General features: G+C 38.2%; 1 protein-coding gene and 1 pseudogene across 10 annotated transcripts in view; one reads left to right on the top strand and one right to left on the bottom strand.

Moving 5' to 3' along the window:
- Nucleotides 1-20310, bottom strand: part of LOC132358779 (DNA-directed RNA polymerase II subunit RPB2-like) — a 39439-nt gene that overhangs the window by 18017 nt on the left and 1112 nt on the right. For 6 of the 10 annotated variants that reach the window (XR_009500522.1, XR_009500523.1, XR_009500521.1 and 3 more), the window contains exons 1-3: nucleotides 19774-19887; nucleotides 16777-16848; nucleotides 6186-6257 (exon numbers count right to left, since the gene is read on the bottom strand). The gene's annotated coding sequence lies outside the window, so the exon portion shown is untranslated. Of the gene's footprint in view, nucleotides 1-6185; nucleotides 6258-10783; nucleotides 10830-16776; nucleotides 16849-17324; nucleotides 17444-19773; nucleotides 19888-20310 lie in introns of those variants that run through there. The other 4 variants (XM_059912129.1, XM_059912130.1, XM_059912133.1 and 1 more) reach the window with 4 other exon arrangements.
- Nucleotides 217-1383, top strand: LOC132358780 (polyadenylate-binding protein 4-like; annotated as a pseudogene).

The raw sequence follows: 20310 nt of genomic DNA on the forward strand, positions 1-20310 counted from the left end.
GGCCGGGAAGCACCGGCTTTACCTAGGAATCTTTCTTTGAGATTTCAAGGTTCTGTCGCCCCCTTCCAGGGTTGGCCGGACTGGTTGCTGAGGGGCTTTTGATTGAGGGCGCTGCCCGAGCCTGGGGAGCTGTGCATGAATGAACCGCATCGCCTGGCCTCAAAGCGCTGACTCTGAGGCCACCACGCATGAGCCCGGGCCACCCTCCTGCAGAAATCACTCCAGGAGCTCCTTAGGGACCGGCTTGTGGTGGTGAGGAGCCAGGAGATGCATGTAGCAGCCACGTACCGCCAGGCCTCCCTGTACGTGGGTGACCTCCATGCGGACGTCACCGAGGACCTGCTGTTCAAGAAGTTCAGCGCTGTGGGCCCGTGCTGTACATCTGCATCTGAAGGGACCTGGTCACCCGCCGCTCTCTGGGCTATGCCTACGTGAACTTTCTGCAGCTGGCAGATGCCCAGAAGGCCCTGGACACCATGAACTTTGACCCGATAAAAGGCAAATCCATCCGTCTCATGTGTTCTCAGCGTGACGCCTTCTTGCAAGGAAATCTGGAATTGGGAACGTGTTCATCAAGAATCTGGACAAATCCAATGATAACAAAACCCTTCATGAACACTTTTCATCTTTTGGGAAGATCCTGTCCTCCAAGGTGATGAGTGATGATCACGGCTCCAGGGGCTATGCGTTTGTGCACTTTCAGAACCAGATTGCCACTGACAGGGCCATCCAGGAGATGAATGGGGCACTGCTTAAGGACTGCAGGCTGTTTGTTGGCAGATTCAAAAGCTGCAAAGATCAGGAAGCCGAGCTCCAAAACAAAACCAGTGAGTTCACCAATGTTTACATCAAAAACTTAGGAGATGACATGGATGATGAGAGACTGAGGGAAGTTTTCAGCAAATATGGAAAAACCCTGAGTGTTAAGGTGATGACAGATTCCACTGGGAAATCCAAAGGCTTTGGCTTTGTGAGTTTTGATAGCCATGAGGCTGCCAAAAAGGCTGTTGAAGAAATGAATGGAAAGGACATGACATAAATGGACAACTGCTTTTTGTAGGCCGGGCACAAAAGAAAGAGCGACAGGCTGAGTTAAAGCAAATGTTTGAGCAGCTGAAACAGGAAAGATTTCGGCGGTGCCGGGGGGCAAAGCTCTATATTAAGAAACTGGATGAGACCATTGATGATGAAAAGCGACGGAGGGAATTTTCTTCATTTGGATCAATTAGCAGAGTTAAGGTAATGCAGGAAGAAGGGCAAAGCAAAGGGTTTGGCTTGATCTGCTTCTCCTCTCCTGAGGAGGCCACTAAAGCAATGACTGAGATGAATGGCCGCATCTTGGGCTCCAAGCCGCTCAACATCGCCCTGGCCCAGAGGCCGTAGGAGAGGAAAACTTAATGCACCAGCCAGTGTTTGTAGCAGCTTGGGGGATGTTAGTGATCTCTGCCTGAATCGTCCTCAGTAAATTTCAAATCCCAGCTGATGGCTGCTTAGTTTAGTAAACATTATGATCGAAGGCTTTGTATACAAAGCTATTTATTTTTCTTTGGAGGAAAAATAAGTGAATCTTAGAACCTCGGTTCTTTTCATAGAGGCATACCATCTAATTATAATATAGTATATTTTTCTGATTTTGATGTAGTGCTCATAGCAATAAGTATAATTAGATATATTTTTACTGCATTTTGAACCAACTGAAGTGTGGTAACTGTTTGCATTTATTGCATACTTTTTAATAATATTGCTAGCTTTAATTTCTTCCATGAAAATATGCCCAAAGTAGTTCTTATGCCCAAGAATTGCAAAGTAATTTATTTTTACAAACAGAAATTTTCTAATTTCTCATCTATTTTTTTTTAAAGAAACCAAAGTTTAAAAATTGCTACTACAAACTCAATATCTAATTTCATTTTGAATTAATGTTTAAATTACTAGGAAATAGTTGAATTTCCTTTCAATTTATATCCTGAAACGGTGTTTTTCTGATGGCTGAAATTAATGATGGAGTTTTTTAATGTTGCCTACAAACCTGCTTTATAGGATATTTTACTGTTCTTTCCATTGGTTGACATAATCCAGGTGCTTGCTGGTTATCAAAATTGTGACTTGAATAGTAAAACCTTAACTTCCACATTCCTTAAGATATAAGCCTGTATCATTTCTGGTCAAAAAGTTGGCCTAGTCTTAATTCTCTTCATACGTATACAGCATAAAATTATGCCTTAAGTTTTGAACCAGGTACCAACATTATAAAAGTCATATATAGAAAACACAGACATTCTGTTTAACAACTGTGTTTTCTAATCTCTGTTATATGTTGTAACACGTAGTGATATTGTCTCAGGGTTCAGAACAGTAAAAGTTTATGTTTATGAACTCCACGTCTCCTTTTATGAGACTTTAAGAGCTATGTAACCCATGAAGGCTCACTTTTAGCCTTGATTGATCAGAAGTTCACTAATTGATTTTCTGATAAATTGAAGTTACATCACTTAGCCTGCTTTCCAGCATGATTTTTATTTCAGTCCCATTCCCAGATCTTTTCTTCTCTCCTGCCTTTCCTCTATATTACTCAGCTCCTCTCTACTTTTTAAAAAGGGTTTTATTATATTGACTTTTACTGTGTGCTGTTTGAAATCCACTTTGGAAATAGATGCAAGAGTTATTTATTTACATTTTAAGTAATTACTTTTAAAATTCTGATTCTCTCATACCAAAGGTGTCTAGAAAATAGTTTTGTTGTTTTTTTTTTTTTTTTACTCTGCTTCATTGTTTCCTGTAACCATATATTCAAGTCTTCTGTTTCATATATTACCAGTACAAAAGAAATATTAAAGTATTTCTGTGGCCATACTTTAGCTATGAAAGAATGAGAAAATCTGTTTCTGTTTTTTTTTGTATGAACTATATGTATATTCATTGCACATTTTCTAAATTTAAAATCTCTTTAGACAATGAAAAAATTATGGACAATGAAAAAATTACGGCAACACATAATCCTATTATGCAGACAGATCTTCTGTTAAAATTTCTTGTATCTCCTCCCAAATTTTTCTCTATACTTATACACATGATTTAACAAAAATGGAATCATGCTATAAGCCTTGTTTGAAACTGCTTTCTTAATTTGACAACACGCCATAGTCAACTTCCAGGACCACAAATAATTATTTGCACTATAATTTTAATGACTTTTATCTTTCCTTTAATGTTCGTACCATAATATAACAATTTCCTCTTGATAAACGTATAGGTTGCTAGATTGTTTCCTCCCTTTTTTTTTTCCTCTATCATAAACAACTTGGAGATAAACACCCTTTGCAAACTCTTATACGCTGATGTATATAATTATTTTCTTCAAAAAATGTATGATTCATTGGAATTAATGTTTAGTATTTAAATTGCCCAAATGCTGTTCAGAGATTTGTGCCACTTAACACTTCTGTTATGAGTATGGAGGATTGCTCATTTCCGTATACTCTAAGAACAAAGGATTTTGTTTAAGTTGTTGTCTGATTCAACATGACATGTAAAAACAGAATATTTCATTGTTATTTTACTTTTTTATTACCTCAAAAGTTAAACAGCATTTCTTGTAAAAAACAAACAAACAAAAAAACCTCTAATTTGAATGAGCATGAGGATGATGCTATCAATGACTAAAATATGGAATGGGTAAGAATTTCAACTTTAGGTTAAAATTATTCTATTTTGAATATGTTAAAGGTAAGATGAGAATAAGCCACTGAAGTGAAAATATTCAGCAAATGACTGATGATAACAAATGGAGCAAGGGTGAGAGATCAGAATTAGTAGTGTAGATAGAGAAATCACAGAATGATGCCTTAAAGAAGAACAAAGAATCTAAAAGAGTAGATGTACTGTTTACAAGGAATAGACACTTGTTCACGTCAGGGATGGGGAAGGAGATATACAATGAAGATACAAGTAGATATAAGTGCAAGAGGAATCTCTCCCCTCACCACCACACAGGAAGAGCTGCATAGCTGGACTCAGCTTCTAGCCTCCTCTCCTTAGTAACTAACTCCCCATCCTCAGATTAATTTTCTGAAACAACATGTGTAGCCCAACTAATCATCAGCCTCCCATTCTGACATCATCAGATCACCACACAGGTTACTGGCCAGCCTACAGACTGGCTGGCTTTGGGTCAAAGTCCCACCCTGATTCAACCCACCGTGGTCACCAATATTAGAAGTCAGGTCCTATGGTAGAGAACACAGTACACAATCATCCCTGTACAAGGTATGGCCTCAAGAATGGTGGGGGCAATTTCCTTCAGTAGAGACTGTGAGCTGACAGGAAAGAAAAATTTCTCACAATGATCTGGGTTAGCCATCGATATGTAAGAAGCACCTAGAAGGCACTGTCCGTAAGATAAATAGCAATGGTTTTTATGGACAATTTACAATGAAAAATCTTTACAAAACTATGAACAAGTTTCAGTCCCCCAGGAAGCTGAACCATAGTTACTTTCCCCCAAATCATTAGAACAGTATTACTTCTTCATTCAAATGCTATTCTTTAAACACCTAAACTCTATGAATAGTTCATATTTATGCTATCTACCATGATAATTGTACAAGAAATCATCTTACTGAAATCATTGGTGATATTAAGTAATATCACATTCACAATGCTTGGGACAGATCACTTGATGTTAAATAGTGAAAAAACAAAATGTCATCTCACAATAGCCAAAGCACCTATAATCAATTCAAGTATAAGCATCTAATAATTTATTTTGTAACAAATGTTAAATGCAATGACTGGTCAAATAGGGTATTTTATCCTTGAGCAACCTGTCACATACATTGAAAACAATTCTCTTTTGGCTAAGATCAAAATATTCTTTCTCCCTAGAGATTACAGAATATAGGCATACCCTACAGAATAAAGGCATTTCCTAATAAAATGTCTGTTGGTGTTTAATACTCAAACATCATAGAAAATACAAAATATCTCAGTAAGAAGTTTTTATACCCATGTTTAATAGGGAAAATAGATATGTACTTACACCCCAAAAACTCAATAGATTTTTAACAAAACAATGTTCAAGAAAGGTTCACTTATCCTCCAAATACAACTAGTAGAATGTCAGAAGCATGTGTTCTTTGAAAAAGGAGAGAGGGTCAACTGAGAGGATGTGCATCTTGGAGATGGCAAGGCTCAAAGAGGAATCATAATGTTACTATATACAAAGCAACTGTCAGTTTGGTAAGAGAGGAGAGTTTTTACATTTTACATCCTATAGCAGGATGTTACTTTATTCAGTTAAAAGTTACTCTTCTTACCTATATGTAAGGCTTCTTACTGACTTTTATTACAGTTAATTATACTCACAATTGAATGGGAATTTGGGTTGAAATACTACCACCTACTGTAACTTCATCCATTTAAAATAATGAGAAAACAAAGGAATCAAATTAATAGCACCTAATAGGCATCATGTGCCTCCTGATATAATGCACTAAGAGCAGAAAATTCAATGTTTCCAAAAGTAATCATCTGAATCTAATTATGAGGAAACCCAAACTGAGGGGCATTCTAAAAAGTAACTGGCATGTATTCTTCAAAAATGTCAAGGTAAGGAAAAACAGAAAAAGAGTGAGAAACTGTTGTAGATTATGGGAGACAAAAAAATAAGGCATGAAAACTAATTCCACTATGCGCTCTTATGTTGGATCCAGGATCAAAAAACCTCTTTTTATTTTGTTATAAACAACATTAGTAGGACAACTGGCAGAATTTGCATATGGTTTCTAGATTAAATAACTGTATTAATATTAATTTCCTGATTTTGATGAGTTCTATGAGTATGTAAAAGAATGTTCTTATGTAACCAAATTACTCCCAAATGTTTCAGAAAAAAAATATATGTAGAGAGAGAGAAAAAGGAAAAGACAAAGAAAATGTAATATAAGGTTAACATTTATGGAATCTGGGTGAAGTACATACATGATTTCTTTGTGTAACTTTTGTGTAGGTCGGAAATACTTCAAAAGTTAAAGTTAAATATTTAAATAAATAAATAAAATGAGAAACCAGCTCTCATGTAGCATATTCATATAGAACATTTAATTTTCAAAATCAGAATTAGCAGGAAATTCCTGTATAGCTTATAGTGCTTTTTAAAGTTGATTCAGTTTGGTCTAAAAAGTTACCTGATTACAATCCAGCATGCCTCTTGCCACAAATCTGGGGGATTTCATCCTCCTCCTCATCATGCTGCATATCTACAAAAAACAAAAATATTCTCACTTTCAGTAAAATGCAACCAGTTAACATCTTGCTCCTATGATATGATGTAGAAGAAACATATAACTATCTGCTAAGTAAAAAACAATCCTTTTACCCCACTTTTCTAAAATTTCAGTCAATTACATTAACTGAATTGTAATGAAATAATATTCATAGGTCTATATATACATATGTCTATGTCACACAGGTATTCTCCCAACACACTAAGTGGCTTCATGACAAAGGTTCAGTGTAAATTGTGTGAATTTTAAGTATTCCATCTTCTCCAGAAAGTCCATGTAATTCTCATTAATAGCTAACTATTGATAACTAGGAACAAGGTCATAGTCCTCTGACCAGCAGGCTCCTTGGAGACATTTGGGTAAGAGGGTACAGCCAGCAAAAGACTCCAATAGCTGGGCAATACCTTAAGGTGGGCTGTCTATTACAGCAACATTTCATACATGGACAGGGATAACAGGCTGTATTTTCCAAAGATGATCACAACCATATCGTCCATTTCACATGCTCCTTTATAATAATAAAAGTGGTCTTGACACTCCTACTACCAAGATATGAGAGTCTATCTTTTCTTCCCTCGAATGTGAGTGGATTTTTGACTCTCCTATAACCAAGAGAATACAGCTAAAACAATGCTACATGACTTTAGAAGCTAGGTCAGGAAAGGCAATGTGGTTCCACCTTGTTTGCTGAGACACTTTCTTCTGGAGCCCTGAGCTGCCACTAAGAAGTTCTACTACTCTAAGGCTGGTATACTTGGGTGAGGAAGCCCAAACTACATGGAGAGGCCACTTACAGATGCTCTAGTCAGCAATCCTAGTCCTTGAGTTTTCCTAGGCTGGATGCCAGACATGTGAGTAAACACTCTAGGATCACCCAACCCCCAGCTGTCAACACTCAGCCTTTGAGACTTCTCAGTTCAACCACTGACATCAGGCAGCAGATGAGCCATTCCTACTATGCTCTGTCCAAATTCCTGACCCACTGAATCCATGAACATATTAAATTAATTTTTGCACAGCCAAATTTTGGGGTAGTTATGCAATAATAGGTACTTAAACAACAGGGCATTTGAAAAATTAGGGTGCACTGGTCCTAATATTAGTCCCATCTTCTTATGTAAAAGAATAAGTGTGTTGTGGAGATAAGGACGAGATGGGGGAGTAGAAGAACTTGAGCTCAACTCCTCTCACGAAAACACCAAAATCACAAATAACTGCTGAACAACCACTAACAAAAAAGATGGAAACCTAACAAAAAAGATATTCTACATCCAAAGAAAAAGAAGAAGCCACAATGAGATGGTAGGAGGGGCGCTTTCACGATATAATCAATCCCATATCTGCCAGGCGGGCAACCCACAAACTGGAAAATAATTATATCACAGAGGTTCTCCCACAGGAGTGAGAGTTCTGAGCCCCACATCAGGCTCCCCAGCGGGGGACTGGCAATGGGAGGAGGAGCCCCCAGAGCATTTGGCTTTCAAGGTCAGCAGGGATTGAGTGCAGGAGCTCCACAGGACTGGGGGAAATACAGACTCCACTCTTGGAGGGAGCACACAAGTTTTCACATACACTGGGACCCAGGGCAAAACAGTGACTCCACAGGAGTCTGGGCCAGATGTAACTGCAGGTCTTGGGGTGTCTCCCGGGGAGGAGGGGGTTGGCTGTGGCTCACACCAGGGGCAAGGCCACTGGTGGTAGAGGTCCCAGAGTGAGCTCTCCCGAGGTTGCCACTTTGGCACCAAGACCTGCCCCACTTGAAAGCCTGCAGGCTCCAGTGCTGGGACGTCTCAGGCCAAACAACCAACAGGGTGGGAACGCAGCCCTACCCATCAGCAGACAGGCTGCCTAAAGTTGTCCTGAACCAACAGCTGCTTATAAACACACCACTGCCCACCAGAAGGATAAGACCCAGCTCCACACACCAGTGGGCAGACACCAGCCCCTCCCACCAGGAAGCCTGCATAAGCCCCTGAACCAACCTCACCCACTGGGGGCACACACCAGAAGCAAAAGGAACTACAGTCCTGCAGCCTGAGGAACAGAGACCACAAACACAGGAAGTTAGACAAAATGAGATGGCAGAGAAATATGTTCCAAAGGAACCAGACAAAACCCAAAAAGAACTAAGTGAAGTGGAGATAGTCAATCTACCTGAAAAAGAATTCAGAGTAATGATAGTAAAGATGATCCAAAATCTCAGAAAAAGAATGGAGACACAGACCGAGAGGATACAAGAAATGTTTAATAAAGAGCTAGAAGATTTAAAAAACAAAGACATAGAGATGAACAATACAATAGCTGAAATTAAAAATACACTAGAAGGAATCAATTGCAGAATAAACGAGACTAGAAAACAGATTGGTGGAAATCACTGTTGCGGAACAGAATAAAGAAAGAAGAATGGAAAGAAGTGAGGACAGTCTAAGAGACCTCTGGGACACATTAAATGCACCAACGTTCACATTATAGGGGTCCCAGAAGGAGAAGAGAGAGAAAAAGGGCCTGAGAAAATATTTGAAGAGATAATAGCCGAAAATTTCCCTAACATAGGAAAGGAAACAATCACTCAAGTCCAGGAAGTGCAGAGAGTTCCATACAGGATAAATCCAAGGAGCAACACTCTGAGACACATATTTATCAAACTGATAAAAATTAAAAACAAAGAGAAAACGTTAAAAGCAACAAGGGAAAAGCAACAAATAACATACAAGGGAATCCCCATAAGGTTATCAGCTGTGTTTTTCCCCAGAAACTCTGCAGGCCAGAAGGGAGTGCCATGATATATTTAAAGTGATCAAAGGGGAAAACCTACAACCAAGAATGCTCTACCTAGCAAGGCTCTTGTTCAGAGTTGACAGAGAAATCAAAAGCTTTACAGACAAGCAAAAGCTAAGAGAATTCAGCACCACCAAACCAGCTTTACAACAAATGCTAAAGGAACTTCTCTAGATGGAAAAGAAAAGGCGACAACTAGAACCAAGAAAATTACCAATGACAAAGCTCATCAGTAAAGATAAACATACAGTAAAGGCAGGAAATCATCCACACACAAATATCAAGTCAAAATCAGCAATGATGAGAAGAGAAGAGTACAAATGCAAGATACTCAAAATGCATTTGCAATTAAGAGACCAGCAACTTAAAGCAATCATATATATAAAAAAATATAGAGAGACTGCTATATTAAAAACCTCACGATAACCACAAACCAAAAATCTACAATAAATACACATACAAAAAAGAAAAAGCTATAAAACACAACTCTAAACATAGTCATGGGACTTCCCTGGTGGCGCAGTGGTTAAGAATCCGCCTGCCAGTGCAGGGGACACGAGTTTGAGCCCTGGTCCGGGAAGATCCCACATGCTGCGGAGCAACTAAGCCCATATGCCACAACTACTGAGCCTGTGCTCTAGAGCCCACAAGACACAACTACAGAGCCTGCAAGCCACAACTACTGAAGCCTGCATGCCTACAGCCCGTGCTCCACCACAAGAGAAGCCACTGCAATGAGAAGCCTGCGCACCACAACAAAAAGTAGCCCCAGTGTGCTGCAACTAGACAAAGCCCGTGTGCAGCAACAAAGACCCAACACAGCCAAAAATAAATAAATAAATTTATACATTAAAAAAAAAAACATAGTCATCAAATCACAAGAGGGAAGAACAAAAGAGAAAGGGAAGAAAAAAGACCTACAAAACAAATCCAAAACAATTAACAAAATAGTAATAAGAACACACACATATCAATAATTACCTTAAATGTAATTGGATTAAATGCTCCAACCAAAAGACACCGACTGGCTGAATGGATACAAAACGAGACCTATATATATGCTGTCTACAAGAGGCCCACTTCAAATCTAGGGACACATACAGACTGAAAGTGAGGGGATGGAAAAAGGTATTCCATGCAAATGGAAAGTAAAAAAAGTTGAAGTAGCAATACTCATATAGACAAAACAAACTTTAAAATAAAGACTGTTAGAAGAGACAAAGAAGGACACTATGTAATGATCAAGGGATCAATACAAGAAGGAGATACTGCAATTGTAAATATACATGCACCCAACATAGGAGTGGGTCTATCACACCCAACCTCCTGAAACTATTCCAAAAAACTGCAGAGGAAGGAACACTCCCAAACTCCTTCTAGGAGGCCACCATCACCTGATATCAAAACCAGACAAACATATCACAAAAAAAGAAACTTACAGGCCAATATCACTGATGAACACAGATGCAAAAATCCTCAACAAATGCTAACAAACCGAATCCAACAATACATTAAAAGGATCATACACGATGATCAAGTGGGATTTATCCCAGGGATGCAAGGATTTTTCAATGTCCACAAATCAATCAGTGTGATACGCCACATTATAAATTGAAGGATAAAAACCATACGATCATCTCAATAGATGAAAAAGTTTCTAACAAAATTCAACACACATTTTTGATAAAAACCTCCAGAAAGTGGGCATAGAGGGAACCTACCTCAACATAATAAAGCCATATATGACAAACCCACAGCTAACATCACACTCAATGGTGAAAAGCTGAAAGCACTTCCTCTAAGATCAGGAACAAGACAAGGATGTCCACTCTCGCCACTTTTATTCAACATAGTTTTGGAAGTCCTGGCCACTGCAATCAGGATAGAAAAAGAAATAAAATGAATCCAAATTGGAAAAGAAGAAGTAAAACTGTCACTGTTGGCAGATGACATGATACTATACATAGAAAATCATAAAGATGCTACCAGTAAACTACTAGAGCTCAAGAATGAATTCCGCTACACCAGTCCCTCCCATCAGGAAACTTGCTCAAGCCCCTTAGATAGCTTCATCCACCAGAGGGCAGAGAGCAGAAGCAAGAAGAACTACAATCCTGCAGCCTGTGGAACAAAAACCACATTCACAGAAAGACAGAAAAGATGAAAAGGCAGACGGCTATATACCAGATGAAGGAATAACATAAAATCCCAGAAAAACAACTAAATGAAGTGGAGATAGGCAACCTTCCCGAAAAAGAATTCGGAATAATGATAGTGAAGATGATCCAGGACCTCGTTAAAACAATGGAGGCAAAGATCGAGAAGATGCAAGAAAGGTTTAACAAAGACCTAGAAGAATTAAAGAACAAAAAAACAGATGAACAATACAATAACTGAAACAAAAAATACACTAGAAGAAATCAATAGCAGAATAACTGAGGCAGAAGAACGGATAAGTGACCTGGAAGACAGAATGGTGGAATTCACTGCTATGGAACAGAAAAAAGAAAAAAGACTGAAAAGAAATGAAGACAGCCTAAGAGACCTCTGGGACAACATTAAATGCAACAACATTCGCATTATAGGGGTCCCAGAAGGAGAAGAGAGAGAGAAAGGACCCCAGAAAATATCTGAAGAGATTACACTCAAAAACTTCCCTAACATGGGAAAGGAAATAGCCACCAAAGTCCAGGAAGCGCAGAGAGTCCCATACAGGATAAACCCGAGGAGAAACACGCCGAGACACATAGTAATCAAATTGGTAAAAATTAAAAACAAAGAAAAATTATTGAAAGCAGCAAGGGAAAAACGACAAATGACATACAAGGGAACACCCATAAGGTTAACAGCTGATTTCTCAGCAGAAACTCTACAAGCCAGAAGGAAGTGGCATGACATACCTAAAGTAATGAAAGCAAAGAACCTAAAGCCAAGATTACTCTACCCGACAAGGATCTCATTCAGATTTGATGGAGAAATCAAAAGCTTTACTTATAACCAAAAGCTAAGAGAATTCAGCACCACCAAACCAGCTCTGCAACAAATACTAAAGGAACTTTTCTAAGTGGGAAACACAAGAGAAGAAAAGAACTTACAAAAACAAACCCAAAACAGTTAACAAAATGGTAATAGAAACATACATATCGATAATTACCTTAAATGTGAATGGATTAAATGCTCCAACCAAAAGACACAGGCTTGCTGAATGGATACAAAGACAAGACCCATATATATGCTGTCTACAAGAGAACCACTTCAGACCTAGGGACACATACAGACTGAAAGTGAGGGGATGGAAAGAGATATTCCATGCAAATGGAAATTAAAAGAAAGCTGGAGTAGCTATACTCATATCAGATAAAATAGACTTTAAAATAAAGAATGTTACAAGAGACAAGGAAGGACACTACATAATGATCAAGGGATCAATCCAAGAAGAAGATAGAACAATTATAAATATATGTGCACCCAACATAGGAGCACCTCAATATATAAGGCAACTGCTAACAGCTATAAAAGAGGAAATCGACACTAACACAGTAATAGTGGGGGACTTTAACACCTCACTTACACCGATGGACAGATCATTCAAACAGAAAATTAATATGGAAACACAAGCTTTAAATAGCCACAAAAGACCAGATAGATTTGACATTTATATGACATTCCATTCAAAAACAACAGATTACACTTTCTTCTCAAGTGCGCATGGAACATTCTCCAGGATAGATAACATCTTGGGTCACAAATCAAGCCTCAGTAAATTTAAGAAAACTGAAATCATATCAAGCATCTTTTCTGACCACAACGCTATGAGATTAGAAATCAATTACAGGGGAAAAAAACGTAAAAAAACACAGACACGTGGAGGCTAAACAATACGTTACTAAATAACCAAGAAATCACTGAAGAAATCAAAGAGGAAATCAAAAAATACCTAGAGACAAATGACAATGAAAACACGATGATCCAAAACTATGGGACGCAGCAAAAGCAGTTCTAAGAGGGAAGCGTATAGCTATACAAGCCTACCTCAAGAAACAAGAAACATCTCAAATAAACAATCTAACCTTACACCTACAGGAACTAGTAAAAGAAGAACAAACGAAACTGAAAGTTAGTAGAAGGAAAGAAATCATAAAGATCAGAACAGAAATAAATGAAACAGAAACAAAGAAAACAATAGCAAAGATCAATACAACTAAAAGTTGGTTCTTTGAGACGATAAACAAAATTGATAAACCATTAGCCAGACTCATCAAGAAAAAGAGGGAGAGGACTCAAATCAATAAAATTAGAAATGAAAAAGGAGAAAAGTTACAACAGACACGGCAGAAATACAAAGCATCCTAAAAGACTACGACAAGCAACTCTATGCCAATAAAATGGACAACCTGGAAGAAATGGACAAATTCTTAGAAACATATAACCTTACAAGAATGAACCAGGAAGAAACAGAAAACATGAACAGACCAATCACAAGTAATGAAATTGAAAGTGTGATTAAAAATCTTCCAACAAACAAAAGGCCAGGACCAGATGGCTTCACAGGTGAATTCTATCAAACATTTAGAGAAGAGCTAACACCCATCCTTCTCAAACTCTTCCAAAAAATTGCAGAGGAAGAAACACTCCCAAACTCCTTCTATGAGGCCACCATCACCCTGATACCAAAACCAGACAAAGATAGTACAATAAAAGAAAATTACAGACCAGTGTCACTGATGAATATAGATGCAAAAATCCTCAACAAAATACTAGCAAACAGAATCCAACAACACATTAAAAGGATCATACACCACGATCAAGTGGGATTTATCCCAGGGATGCAAGGATTCTTCAATATACGCAAATCAATCAATGTGATACACAACATTAACAAATTGAAGAAGAAAAACCATATGATCATCTCAATAGATGCAGAAAAAGCTTTTGACAAAATTCAACACACATTTATGATAAAAACTCTCCAAAAAGTGGGCATAGAGGGAACCTACCTCAACATAATAATGGCCATACAAAACAAACCCACAGCAAACATCATTCTCAATGGTGAAAAACTGAAAGCATTTCCTCTAAGATCAGGAACAAGGCAAGGATGTCCACTCTCACCACTATTATTCAACATAGTTTTGGAAGTCCTAGCCACGGCAATCAGAAAAGAAAAAGAAATAAAAGGAATACAAATTGGAAAAGAAGAATTAAAACTGTCACTGTTTGCAGATGACACGATACTGTACATACAGAATCGTAAAGATGCCACCAGAAAACTACTAGAGCTAATCAATGAATCTGGTAAAGTTGCAGGATACAAAATCAATGCACAGAAATCTCTTGCATTCCTATACACTAATGATGAAAAATCTGAAAGAGAAATGAAGGAAACACTCCCATTTACCACTGCAACAAAAAGAATAAAATACCTAGGAATAAACCTACCTAGGGAGACAAAAGATCTGTAGGCAGAAAACCATAAGACACTGATGAAAGAAATTAAAGATGATACAAACAGATGGAGAGATATATCATGTTCTTGGATTGGAAGAATCAATACTGTGAAAATGACTATACTACCCAAAGCAATCTACAGATTGAATGCAATCCCCATCAAGTTACCAATGGCATTTTTTACAGAACTAAAACAAAAAATCTTAAAATTTGTATGGAGACACAAAAGACCCCGAATAGCCAAAGCGGCCTTGAGGGAAGAAAACGGAGCTGGAGGGATCAGACTCCCTGACTTCAGACTATACTACAAAGCTACAGTAATCAAGACAATATGGTACTGGCACAAAAACAGAAATATAGATCAATGGAACAGGATAGAAAGTCCATAGATAAACCCACGCACCTGTGGTCAACTAATGTATGACTAAGGAGGCAAGGATATACAATGGAGAAAAGACAGTCTCTTCAATAAGTGGTGCTCGGAAAACTGGACAGCTACATGTTAAAGAATGAAATTAGAACCCTCCCTAACACCATACACAAAAATAAATTCAAAATGGATTAGAGACCTAAATGTAAGACCGGATACTATAAAACTCTTAGAGCAAAACATAGGAAGAACACTCTTTGACGTAAATCACAGCAAGATCTTTTTTGATCCACTTCCTAGAGTAATGAAAATAAAAACAAAAATAAACAAATGGGACCTAATGAAACTTCAAAGCTTTTGCACAGCAAAGGAAACTACAAACAAGACGAAAAGACAACCGTCAGAATGGGAGAAAATATTTGCGAACGAATCAACGGACAAAGGATTAATCTCCAAAATATATAAACAGCTCATGCAGCTCAGTACTAAAAAAACAAACAACCCAATCCAAAAATGCGCAGAAGACCTAAATAGACGTATCTCCAAAGAAGACATACAGATGGCCAAGAAGCACATGAAAAGCTGCTCAACCTCACTAATTATTAGAGAAATGCAAATCAAAACTACAATGAGATATCACCTCACGTCAGTTAGAATGGGCATCATCAGAAAATCTACAAACAACAAATGCTGGAGAGGGTGTGGAGAAAAGGGAACCCTCTTGCACTGTTGGTGGGAATGTAAATTGATACAGCCACTATGAAGAACAGTATGGAGGTTCCTTAAAAAACTAAAAATAGAATTACCGTATGATCCAGCAACCCCACTACTGGGCATATACCCAGAGAAAACCATAATTCAAAAAGACACATGCACCCGAATGTTCATTGCAGCACTATTTACAATAGCCAGGACATGGAAGCAACCTAAATGCCCATCGACAGATGAATGGATAAAGAAGATATGGTACATATATACAATGGAATATTACTCAGCCATAAAAAGGAACAAAACTGGGTCATTTGTAGCGACATGGATGGATCTAGAGACTGTCAGAGGGAAGTAAGTCAGAAAGAGAAAAACAAATATCGTATATTAACGCATATATGTAGAACCTAGAAAAATGGTACAGATGAACTGGTTTGCAGAGCAGAAATTGAGACAGAGATGTAGAGAACAAACATATGGACACCAAGGGGGGAAAGTGGTGGGGGGGGAGGTGGTGGTGGTCTGATGAACTGGGAGACTGGACTGACACATATACACTAATATGTATAAAATGAATAACTAATAAGAACCTGCTGTATAAAAAAATAAATTAAATAAAATCAAAAAATTGAAAAGACTTAATTCCGCTAAAGCTGCGGAATACAAAATATATACATAGAAATCTCTTGCATTTCTATACACTAACAATCAAAGATCAGAAAGAAAAGTTAAGGAAACAATCCCATTTACCATCACATCCAAAGAATAAAATAACTAGGAATAAACCTACCTAAGGAAGCAAAAGATGTGTACTCCAAATACTTTAAGACACTGATGAAAGAAATGGAAGATGACACAAGCAGATGTAAAGATATATCCTGTTCTTGGATTGGAACAATCAATATTGTCAAAATGAGTGTACTATCCAAGGAAATTTACAGAGTCAGTGCAATCCCTATCAAATAACACATTTTTATACGTTTTTCACAAAATTAGAACAAAAATTGTTTTTAATTTGTATGGTAACAACGAAGACCCCGAACAGCCAAAGCAATTCTAAGAAAAATGCCACTGGAGGAGTCAGGCTCCCTGACTTCAGACTATACTAGAAAGCTACAGTAATCAAAACACTATGGTACTGGCACAAAAACAAATACAGATCCCCTACCCTTTCCCCCAGATTCTCACCTTTGCTCCGTGTCTCCAGCTGATTAGCGTCAGACTTTTCCTTCATTATTTTTCTTTTGTAAATACAAAGCACTAAGTTCAAAAAACAAACAAACAAACAAACAAACAAAAATACAGATCAATTGAACAAGACAGAAAGCCTGTTGGGCATATAAAAGTTATGTTTATACTATACCATAGTCTATTAATTATGCAATAGCATTATGTCTAAAAAATTATGTAGATACCTTAATTAAAAAATACTTTTTAAAAAAAAAAAAAATACTTTTTTGTGAAAAAATGCTAACCATCATCTGATCTTTCAGAGACTCATAGTAGTAAAATCAAAGATCACTGATCACAGATCACCATAACAAATATAATAATGAAAAAGTCTGATATATTGCAAGAATTACCAAAATCTGATACAGAGACATGAAATGAACAAATGCTGTCTAAAAAAATGGCATCAACAGATTTGCTCAATCCAGGGTTGCCATAAACCTAAATTTGTAAAGAATGCAGTAATGTGAAGCACAAAAAGAGGTGCAAAATAAAACAAGGCACACCTATAAACAGTTGTCAGCTCAAGGCAAATTCAAGTTTTCCTTCCTGGCACTTTCTTCCCAAATATTTTCCATCCGAGGTTAGTTAAATTCCCAGATGCAGAACCTACTGATATGGAGGGCTGACTGTACTCAGAAGTCATCCACGTATGGAAACTGAAGCGATGGAGAAGGGATGAAATCATCCAGGGATAATGTGGACAGCAGAAGATAAAGAGAAAAAAAGCCACAAAGGTAAGAAGAATTAAGTGAGAGTGATGTTGCACATTGAACGAATGACTTTCCATGAGAAAGTCCTCAACAGTGTTGACTACCACAGGGTTTAGATAAGGTTTAAAAAATGTCCATCTGATTTATCCATTGAGAAGTCACTTATTTTCTCAAAATATTGGAAGAAAAAGGAAATAAACCATTCAACTTGCTTTCTTGAGGACAAGAGAGATCTAATATTTCGCACAGAAAGAAGCCAGCTGAAGAAAAAGTGTCTAAAAACTGATCAGGGCATATCAAATAATGATCAAAGGACACAGGCAGGAATGGAATGGAGACTCAATGCTGGAGCAAACTTGATAACTGAGATAACGTTAACTCTTTTCCCACAGGATTATTATACATTGTTAAGAGAATATTAATTAGCACAATCACTACAGTGGTCACTTGGCACCATTTAGCAAAATGTTAGTATTTTGTGTAACATGTGTACATTATCTGACCTGACAATTCTATACTTAAAAATTTATCCTACAGATATACTTGTATTGGACATAATGATATGTACAAGATTACTCATTACAGCATTGTTTGAAGCAGAAAAAGACTGGAAGTAACCCAACTATCCATCAAGACACAACTTTAGTTAGTATATCCAGACAAACTAAGTAGCTGTGAAAAAAAAATAGGATGCTCTCTATGTACTGATATGAAAATCTCCTGGATATAGTAGATAAATAAAGCAAAAAATAAAAGTGCAGAAAAATGTGAAGTTACTTTTCGTCTGTAAAAAGGGGGAAAACAGAATACTATATTTGTAGGGACTTCCCTGGTGGCGCAGTGGTTAAGAATCCACCTGCCAATGCAGGAGACACGGGTTCGATCCCTGGTCTGGGAAGATCCCACATGCCGCGAAGCAACAAAGACCGTGTGCCACAATTACTGAAGCCCGTGCGCCTAGAGCTCGTGCTCCTCAACAACAGAAGCCAACGCAATGAGAAGCCCACACACCTCAACGAAGAGTAGCCCCCGCTCGCCACAACTAGAGAAAGCGTGCGCAACGCAGCCAAAAATAAATAAATAAATAAGCTTTAAAAAAAGATACTACTATACTTGTATTTCCTTGAATATAAATAAAGCATCTGGAGAGCTAAGAATCTAAGAACAGTGGTTACTTATGACTCTAAAGAACAGTGGTTACTTATGATGGCGAGGGCTCACACAGGAGAGATGGTGGACAAGAATAAGACCTCACACTTTACATTTTCATGTCTTGTTGAGCCATGAGAATATATTACCTACTCAAAAATGAAGCTAAAAAACTTTCAACTTTTTTTCCAACACAGAATTAAGAGAATGTAAAAAAAAAAGAGAGAGAGAATATAATAATGATGCTAATAAATTAGACTCAAGATTAAAAGTGACATAAGTTTAAACAGTAGAGTTTAAGCTTCTGCTTCTACTTTCTCCACGAAGCAGCTGAGAAAATAAGGAGAAATGTGAGGGGTGAACACGGTATAAGGAGCTAGAAGAAGACGATGTAGAAATAGAAGCTGTAGAGAATGGAATTGGGAGCTTTAAAAATACATCATGAAAATACACTAAACATGACCAAGAATTCTACATATAAAAAGAAAAAAAAAAGATATATTGGTCCTGTTCAGTGAAACACACGCCACCTAGAACTGTGTCATCTTGTGGAAAGAGGAAATGGAAAAGTCATCTTTTACGATAATTTACTTAGGCATATGACAGCATGAAGGAACGCCAAAACAGACTAATCCCTGCTCCCCTCCCCTCAATATTCTTTATCCCCGGTGTATTTCCAGAGCCTAGCACAATGCCTGGCACAGGCTGACGCTCAAAAATTCAACTATTCATAAATTCATTAACTCTGGCCTTAAGGGAAATCAAGAAAGGAGTCCTTTGCTTCAAAGTCGGAACAACAGAACCTGTCGCATGGTTCTGCGCGCTATTTTCAACACGGGAAGAGAGTGTCAGATTCACCCAGGGCAGACAGATGAGAGAACAACAGTCACCCTGACCAAGATGATAAAGGCTACGTTCCCTGCACCCTCCACCTCTCAAAATCCCGGATTCGTTCGCGGCCTCGGGAGTGCGGGGAAACGACTGGGGCAATGGTGCGGCGGACCGGGGAGGAGGCCGCAAATCCTCAATTCGTCCAGCTACCCGTTTCCCCCCTTAGATGGGTCGCCGCGGAGTGTTCTGAGTGGTCACCTACCCTCGTGTGCGTCACACATATTGACAAACGGTTCACGAGAAGCTAACTCTCAAAACCACAGAGAGAAAAGCCAAGCGCCCACAAACCCACGCAGCGTCAAACGAAAACATTTCCGTATCGGGCGTTCCCAGAATACTCTGCGTCTCATGGCGCGGGAGGGGCAGGGGGCGCGGAAAAAAAATCCCCACAAAGGCCCAATATTAATTCTGCGCCTGCGCAAAGTGTAGGTTAAGGTTTGCTGACGGCTAGAACTGCACATGCGCAAGTTGTGGGCTGACGCTTCAAGTGGTTGAAGCGGGGGGGGGGGGGGGGGCTGCTTCTACACTCTTAGCTTTGGATCTAGCCAATGAAAGTTTTTGCTTTTTAATGCTGTTGCACAAATAATGACACATGAAAAAAAAGCCAAGAAGATGTATTAATAAAAGATTTTTACCATTGTAAAGCAATTATAGTCTAATAAAGATGTTAAAAAAAAAGGATTTTATTGTGGCCATATGTCTGCGGCATTCAATTTTCTATTTTTTTCCAGTTCCAAAG

This window comes from Balaenoptera ricei, unplaced genomic scaffold (genome assembly GCF_028023285.1).
Source record: "Balaenoptera ricei isolate mBalRic1 unplaced genomic scaffold, mBalRic1.hap2 scaffold_403, whole genome shotgun sequence".
In the NCBI taxonomy this organism is placed as follows: Eukaryota; Metazoa; Chordata; class Mammalia; order Artiodactyla; family Balaenopteridae; genus Balaenoptera; species Balaenoptera ricei.